The sequence below is a fragment of the Lolium rigidum genome, chromosome 6, assembly GCF_022539505.1.
Source record: "Lolium rigidum isolate FL_2022 chromosome 6, APGP_CSIRO_Lrig_0.1, whole genome shotgun sequence".
In the NCBI taxonomy this organism is placed as follows: Eukaryota; Viridiplantae; Streptophyta; class Magnoliopsida; order Poales; family Poaceae; genus Lolium; species Lolium rigidum.
In genome coordinates this window covers 87534813-87542858 of record NC_061513.1, presented here as the reverse complement: position 1 = coordinate 87542858, position 8046 = coordinate 87534813, and the positions used below count along the sequence as shown (strand labels likewise).

At 43.3% G+C, this 8046-nt stretch overlaps 1 pseudogene; it reads left to right on the top strand.

Annotated features, from left to right (window-relative positions):
- Positions 1 to 7224: 7224 nt before the first annotated feature.
- LOC124659033 lies at positions 7225 to 7793 on the top strand (annotated as a pseudogene).
- The last annotated feature ends 253 nt before the right edge of the window (positions 7794 to 8046 follow it).

The window sequence follows — 8046 nt, the reverse complement described above, 5'->3', positions numbered from 1 at the left end:
ATTGCTAAAATCTTGCTTAAACGCCATGATATAAACTATTGCTCTAAACAGGATACTAAACATCTTAAATTTCAATGTGGCTTTAGTGAGGAAGTTTTAATTAAGAACTATAATTGGAATAGCTATCTTCATTTTGGGTTCGAAGAGGTGGAACAATTTGTCATATTTATGGGAGCCTCTGACATAGAATCCTTCATTGCTAAAAATTATGAAACTTGTGTTGTTTGTAAGGACCTTAAAGATTATGTCTCTTCTATCCTTAATTTTTGCATAGAAAGCTACAGTGATAATCCTTATATCATTGATTATAAAGAGAGACTCATTAATGCACAAGAATGCACTCACAATTTGCAGGAACCTGTGGAAGAAGAAATTGATGAACCTGAAAGCTCACTGGATGAAAAAGAAGAAGAAATTGATGAACCTGGAAGCTCATTGGATGAAAAAGAAGAGGAGAGTGATGAACAAAAGGAGGAAGAATGGATTAGCTACTCATGCCAACCTTCTAATGAGAGTAACTCTTTATCTCTTACACTATTTGATTGTCCTCCATGCTTACCGAAAGAGGATGAATGTTATGTTCCTGTTGATTCTCTTGAAATATTTCCTATGAGTAAAACTTGTGAGAATAATTATGCTACTGTTATCTATGATAATCCATGCTATTTTGATAAATCTTATGACAATGCTTTGTTTGTGCCTGATATTGAGATGCATGGTACTAAAGAGTTTTGCTTAGCAAATGTTTATGATAAATCTCTAGATGATGGTCCTATGTTACTTGATACTATTAATTGTACTACTAATGAAAATGGGATTGGAGAGTTCTTGACTTTATCTATGAGTCTCATATCTTTTAAGATTGATCAATCATCTTGTTACATCATTGATAAAAGTGGGTTTGAAAGTTTTAATCCTATTATTTCTGAGCTTGATAAAAATTATGTGTTTATGGATCATGAAAGACATGCTTTATGTGATACTTATATTTCTGAGTTTGTTCATGAAGCTACTGAAAATTATTATGAGAGAGGAAAATATGGTTGTAGAAATTTGCATGGTACTAAAACACCTCTCTATATGCTGAAAATTTTAAAGTTACTCTCGTTGTACCTTCTTATGCTTGTCACTTTGTTCTTCATGAATTTATTTGTGTACAAGATTCCTATGCATAGGAAGTGGGTTAGACTTAAATGTGTTTTGAATTTGCTTCTTGATGCTCTCTTTTGCTTCAACTCTTATTTCTTGCTAGTGCATCATTAAAATTGCTGAGCCCATCTTAATGGCTATAAAGAAAGCACTTCTTCGGAGATAACCCATGTCTTTATTTTGCTACTGTTTTGTTGTGTTTTAGAAGTTGTTACTACTGTAGAAACCTCTCCTTATCTTTATTTTATTGCAATGTTGTGCCAAGTGAAGTCTCTAATAGAAGGTTGATGCTAGATTTGGATTTCTGCGCAGAAACAGATTTCTTGCTGTCACGAATCTGGGTATGATTCTCTATAGGTAACTCAGAAAAATCTGCCAATTTACGTGAATGATCCTCAGATATGTGAGAGGGGATATTCCGCAACTAGTTGCGTCCGCACCCCATTTTTGTTGTGACACTTCCAAGTTTCCAAAAAATGTAAACTAAAATTCTAGACATATATTGTGTTGTGTCTTGTGCATCTGTGAAGTTTCATCCAAAAATATGTCAAAATGTGGCCTACACAAAAAGAACAAATGATCTGTAAATAGTACATGACACTATTTACGTACGTCTTCTCTTTTTTACACAGGCCACATTTTGACATATTTTTGGATGAAACTTCACAGATGCGCAAGACACAACACAATATATGTCTAGAATTTTAGTTTGCATTTTTTGGAAACTTAGAAGTGTCACAACAAAAAATAGGGTGCGGGCGCAACTAGTTGCAGATGAGAGTTTCCCCAGATATGTACGCAACTTTCATTAGTTTTGAGTTTTCTGATTTGAGCAACGGAAATACCTCTTAAAAATTCGTGTTTACTGGCTGTTCTGTTTTGATAGATTATGTCTCTGTTTTTTGCATTGTCTCCTATGGACTTTAAGTGAGGCTTTCTAGGCGTGGAGAGCTGTAGCTAATGTTTTATTGAGTACTTACAATGTGTCACTACAGGGCTAAAGTGGATTAAAGTTTTTTGAGTACTAAACCCTCTAATGAAGTTTATGAGAAGTTTGGTGTGAAGGAAGTTTTCAAGGGTCAAGAGAGGAGGATGATATATGATCAAGAAGAGTAAAAAGCCTAAGCTTGGGGATGCCCCCGTGGTTCATCCCTGCATATTTCAAGAAGACTCAAGCGTCTAAGCTTGGGGATGCCCAAGGCATCCCCTTCTTCATCAACTTATCAGGTTCTTCTATTGAAACTATATTTTATTCGGTCACATCTTATGTGCTTTACTTAGAGCGTCTGTGTGTTTTTATTTTTGTTTATGTTTGAATAAATTCGGATCCTAGCAATCCTTGTGTGGGAGAGATACACGCTCCGCTTTTTCATATGAACACTTGTGTTCTTCGTTTTACTTTTAATATTCAATGATAAAAGTTGGAAGCTATTGCATTTATTGCTATTTGGTTGGAAAAAGAAAATGCCTCATATTGTCTTGGATAATTTGATACTTGGCAATTGTTTTGAGCTCTCAAGTAGATCATGTCTCTTGCATCATGTAGTTTAAACCTATTAGTGGAGAAATACCGTAGAGCTTGTTGAAATTGGTTTGCATGATTGGTCTATTTAAGGTCTAGATATTTTCTGGTAAAAGTGTTTGAGCAATAAGGAAGACAGTGTAGAGTTTTATAATGCTTGCAATATGTTCTTATGTAAATTTTGCTGTACCGGTTCATACTTGTGTTTGCTTCAAACAACCTTGCTAGCCCAAATCCTTGTACTGAGAGGGAATGCTTCTCGTGCATCCAAAACCTTGAGCCAAAACCTATGCCATGTGTGTCCACTATATCTACCTACTATGTGGTATTTCCTGCCATTCCAAGTAAATACTTCATGTGCTACCTTTAAACCTTCAAAATGCTTCTCAATTTGTGTTAATGTTTTATAGCTCATGAGGAAGTATGTGGTGTTTTATCTTTCAACCTTGTCATTTACTCTTAACAGACTCTCACCAATGGACTAGTGGCTTCATCCGCTTATCCAATAATTTTGCAAAAAGAGCTGGCAATGGGGTTCCCAGCCCCGATTAATTAACTTGCATTAATAATTCTCTTCACGTGTTTTGCCCTGATCTATCAGTAAGCAACTTAATTTTGCAAATAGACACTCCTTCATGGTATGTGAATGTTGGAAGGCACCTGAGGATTCGGTTAGCCATGGCTTGTGTAAGCATAAGGTTGGGAGGAGTGTCATCCATAAATAATGAAACTAAAATACATGTGTAAACAAAAGAGAAGAGGGATGATCTACCTTTCTGGTAGAGATAACGTCCTTCATGGGAGCCGCTCTTGAAAGTCTGGTTGATGAGGTAGTTAGAGTACCCACTACCATTCGTTGACAACAACAAGCACCTCTCAAAACTTTACTTTTATGCTCTCTATATGATTTCAAAACTTAAAAAGCTCTAGCACATGATTTAATCCCTGCTTCCCTCTGCGAAGGGCCTTTCTTTTACTTTATGTTGAGTCAGTTTACCTATTTCCTTCCGTCTTAGAAGCAAACACTTGTGTCAACTGTGCATTGATTCTTATATACTTGCATATTTGCATTCATCATATTACTTTGTGTTGACAATTATCCATGAGATATGCATGTTGAAAGTTGAAAGCAACTGCTGAAACTTAAATCTTCCTCTGTGTTGCTTCAATGCCTTTACTTTGAATTTATTGGTTTATGAGTTAACTCGTATGCAAGACTTTTGATGCTTGTCTTGAAAGTACTATTCATGAAAAGTTTTGCTATATGTTATCTATTTGTTAACAACTATAGATCATTGCCTTGAGTCACTGCATTCATCTCATATGCTTTATAATAGGATGATCAAGATTATGTAAGTAGCATGTCACTACAAAAATTACTCTTTTTATCGTTTAGCTACTCGAGGGCGAGCAGGAACTAAGCTTGGGGATGCTGATACGTCTCCAACGTACCTATAATTTCTGATGTTCCATGCTTGTTTTATGACAATACTTACATGTTTTGCTTGCACTTTATAATGTTTTTATGCGTTTTCCGGAACTAACCTATTAACAAGATGCTGAAGTGCCAGTTCCTGTTTTCTGTTGTTTTTGGTTCCAGAAAGGCTGTTCGGGCAATATTCTCGGAATTCGACGAAACGAAGACCAAACATCATAATTCACCGAGACGGACCAGGACACCGAAGGGGATTCGGAGGGGAGGCACAGGGGCCCCACACACCATAGGGCCAGCGCCGGCCTATGGGGAGGGCGCCCTGGTGCCCCTCCTGCGCCGCCTCTTCGCCTATAAGACCCCTTTCGACCTAAAACGCGATACCAATTGACGAAACTCCGAGAAAGACTCCGGGGCGCCGCCACCATCGCGAAACTCCGTTTCGGGGGACGAAGTCTCTGTTCCGGCACCCTGCCGGGACGGGGAAGTGCCCCCGGAAGCCATCTCCATCAACGCCGCCGCCTCCATCATGCTCCGTGAGTAGTTCCCCCATGGACTACGGGTTCTAGCTGTAGCTAGTTGGTATTCTCTCCCCCATGTACTTCAATACAATGATCTCATGAGCTGCCTTACATGATTGAGATTCATCTGATGTAATCGGTGTTATGTTTGTCGGGATCCGATGGATTGTTACATTATGATTGTCTATCTACAAAGTTTATGAAGTTATTGTTGCTGCAATCTTGTTATGTTTAATGCTTGTCACTAGGGCCCGAGTGGCATGATCTTAGATTTAAGCTCTATACTTATTGCTTAGATTGTATCTACAAGTTGTTTGCACATGTCTATGTCCGGAACCAAAGGCCCCAAAGTGACAGAAATTGGGACAACTGGTGGGGAAGGCTTAGATATGAGGATCACATGTTTTCACGGAGTGTTAATGCTTTGCTCCGGTGCTCTATTAAAAGGAGTGCCTTAATTTCCAGTAGATTCCCTAGAGGCCCGGCTGCCACCGGCTGGTAGGACAAAAGATGTTGTACAAGTTTCTCATTGCGAGCACGTATGACTATATATGGAAAACATGCCTACATGATTAATGATCTTGATGTTCTGTCTTAATGCTATTTCAATCCTATCAATTGTCCAACTGTAATTTGTTCACCCAACACTTGTTATTGGAGAGTTACCACTAGTGTAGATAGCTGGGAACCCCGGTCCATCTCTCATTATTATATACTCGTTCTACATGACATTGGAAGTAGTATCAACTATTTTCTTGTGCCATTGCTCTCATATTACTGTTACTGCTGCTGTGTTACTGTTACTACTGCTCTCATATTACTGCTGCTTTCACATCAGCCCTGTTACTAGTGCTTTTCCAGGTGCAGCTGAATTGACAACTCAGTTGTTAAGGCTTATAAGTATTCTTTACCTCCCCTTGTGTCGAATCAATAAATTTGGGTTTTACTTCCCTCGAAGACTGTTGCGATCCCCTATACTTGTGGGTTATCATCTGCTAGCCAGCGAAAACGAAGGAGGAATCGGTGAACGCACCATCCGAGACCCTTGCGACCCAGATCAAAGATCGGGCCTGCCACGCCACGCGGTCTTGGACGCCGGTACCACACCATCCACACCTCGCAAAGTCGCTACCCCCTCCTCGCGCCGTCAGGAGAACCGACGACGGATCTGTGTGGGAACCAGACCCGCAGCCACCACCATCCCCCATCGCCGGGAAGCCATGGAAGGGGCAGCTGCCGCCGCACACCAGGGGATCGCTGCCCCTGATGCCATACTCGCCTCCTCGCAGCAGCCGCCCCAGCCGCCACAACAGATCGACGCCACGACCACCCCCCGACTCCCTTTGGCGCCGGAGACCGCCGCCACCGTGGCCAGCGCCGACGGCAGCGGCGGAGGGAGGGGTACGGAGGGGAGGCGGCGGCTGGCGGCGCTAGGGTTCGCCCAGGCGTCGCCCCCGCCCTGGGGAACGACGCGGGGAGAGAGCGAAACCAAAGTTCATATCCTACACATATCATATGATATCATATCATAATCACAAAAGTTTATGGTTAAATTTTCAGTGTATCAACATCCCCTTGCAACCAGCCCGATCAGTGAATTTTTAACCAGAGTGGCACAAATGATCAGACTCTGTGGATTAAATATGATTGATCTCCAACGCACGGACCATCCATGCAACTTGTTCTTTAGGCAATACGCGGAAGTACTTGCTACACAAAAGCAGCCACCACGCTTCAGTTCAAGCACGTCGTCGTTATCTCCGAATGAACGCTAATTAGCGCCCAATGCCCCTTTCTTTCCACGCTAATCTCTCCGGTGTTCCTGTCCTAAAATAAATGACTTTACCAACGATCGACACAGACCATCAACGAGAAGACGGTTTTACAGAACGGTGGCACTGATCGGCTGAGTTTCAATTTGAAACGATAGATGAAATGCATGAAAATAGTACGGCTCTATTATTTACACGATTTTCTTATCAAGTTACTCCAAGGAATAAATCTTGAACTTCAAAGGAATTGGCACCGCCATATTTACCAATGGAAGTAAAGGACACCAAATTAAAAGGTAGTAACTTTACTACTTCCTCCGTCCTACGAAACTTGTCTTGAATTTGTCAAAATTTGAATGTATCTCGGTACAATTTAGTATGTAGACTTCTCCAAATCCCACGGTATGATTGCTGCACCCCCATGGAGCTCTCACAGGCGTTTGGATTTTCGGCCGTTCGATCGAGGTGATGTGGCGCGATCTCGGCCGGCCGTTCGTCCAGGGCGCTGAGGCCCTCCCACGAACCCATATTTTATCCATGGGTCACTAAAAGCCCGCCCGGCCAGACCTCTCGCGTGCTGCGACAAAACTGGAGACCCAAACCAAACCCTACCCATTCGCTCCGCATCCTCCAATCCCCTCACGTGATGTCCTCCCCAATCCCCTCGTCTCTCTCTCCTCTCTCCCACCCTGCTCCGCCGCCATCCACCCTCCTCCACCACCGTTCGGCTCTCCGCGCGCGTCTCTCCTGGTCACGGTGCGAGAGATCGATTAGGCAGTAGCCCATTCTCGACTCGGCCACCACCGCCGCTCCCAACTGCCGCCGCCGGCCGACGAGGAGAGGCCAGGATGTTCTTCCACATCGTCCTGGAGCGGAACATGCAGCTGCACCCGCGCCACTTCGGCCCGCACCTCCGCGACAAGCTGGTCGCCAAGCTCATGAAGGACGTCGAGGGCACCTGCAGGTAGGGTTTCCGTCAACCCCCTCCTCCGCCCGCCCCCTCCTCCAGCTCGCCGAGCCCTAGAGCCAGGGGCGCTGAATCCGGTTGGCTGTACTGCAGCGGGCGGCACGGGTTCGTGGTGGCGATCACGGGGGTGGAGGAGGTCGGGAAGGGGCTCATCCGGGAGGGCACGGGCTTCGTCACCTTCCCGTCAAGTACCGGTGCGTCGTCTTCCGGCCCTTCAAGGGCGAGATCCTCGAGGCTGTCGTCACCATGGTCAACAAGGTGGGCTTTTACTCGACTGCTGTATTGTGGCCTTCTTATCCGCAGGCGTGATGTGCTCTGCAGTGCCCGGTTTACTGAACTTCGATTGCTTGGTTCTGCAGATGGGGTTCTTCGCAGAGGCTGGGCCTGTTCAGATCTTCGTGTAAAATCATGTGAGTGGCTTCTGTGCTTTTAATTGGAGCTGCTTTGTCAAATTGGTGGAGCAAATCGATAAACTTCAGAATTCTCTATGTGGTCAATTATTCAGTACAAGCTCTTACAAGTTCTTGTTTACCTTTCACATTCTGGCTCACTGGGTGTGTTTTCTGCTTTTGTATGCAGCTGATTCCTGATGATATGGAGTTCCAATCTGGTGATGTGCCAAACTACACAGCTTCTGATGGATCGGTATGCTTATTTTTGTACAAGTGGTTCCTATTGTTCTT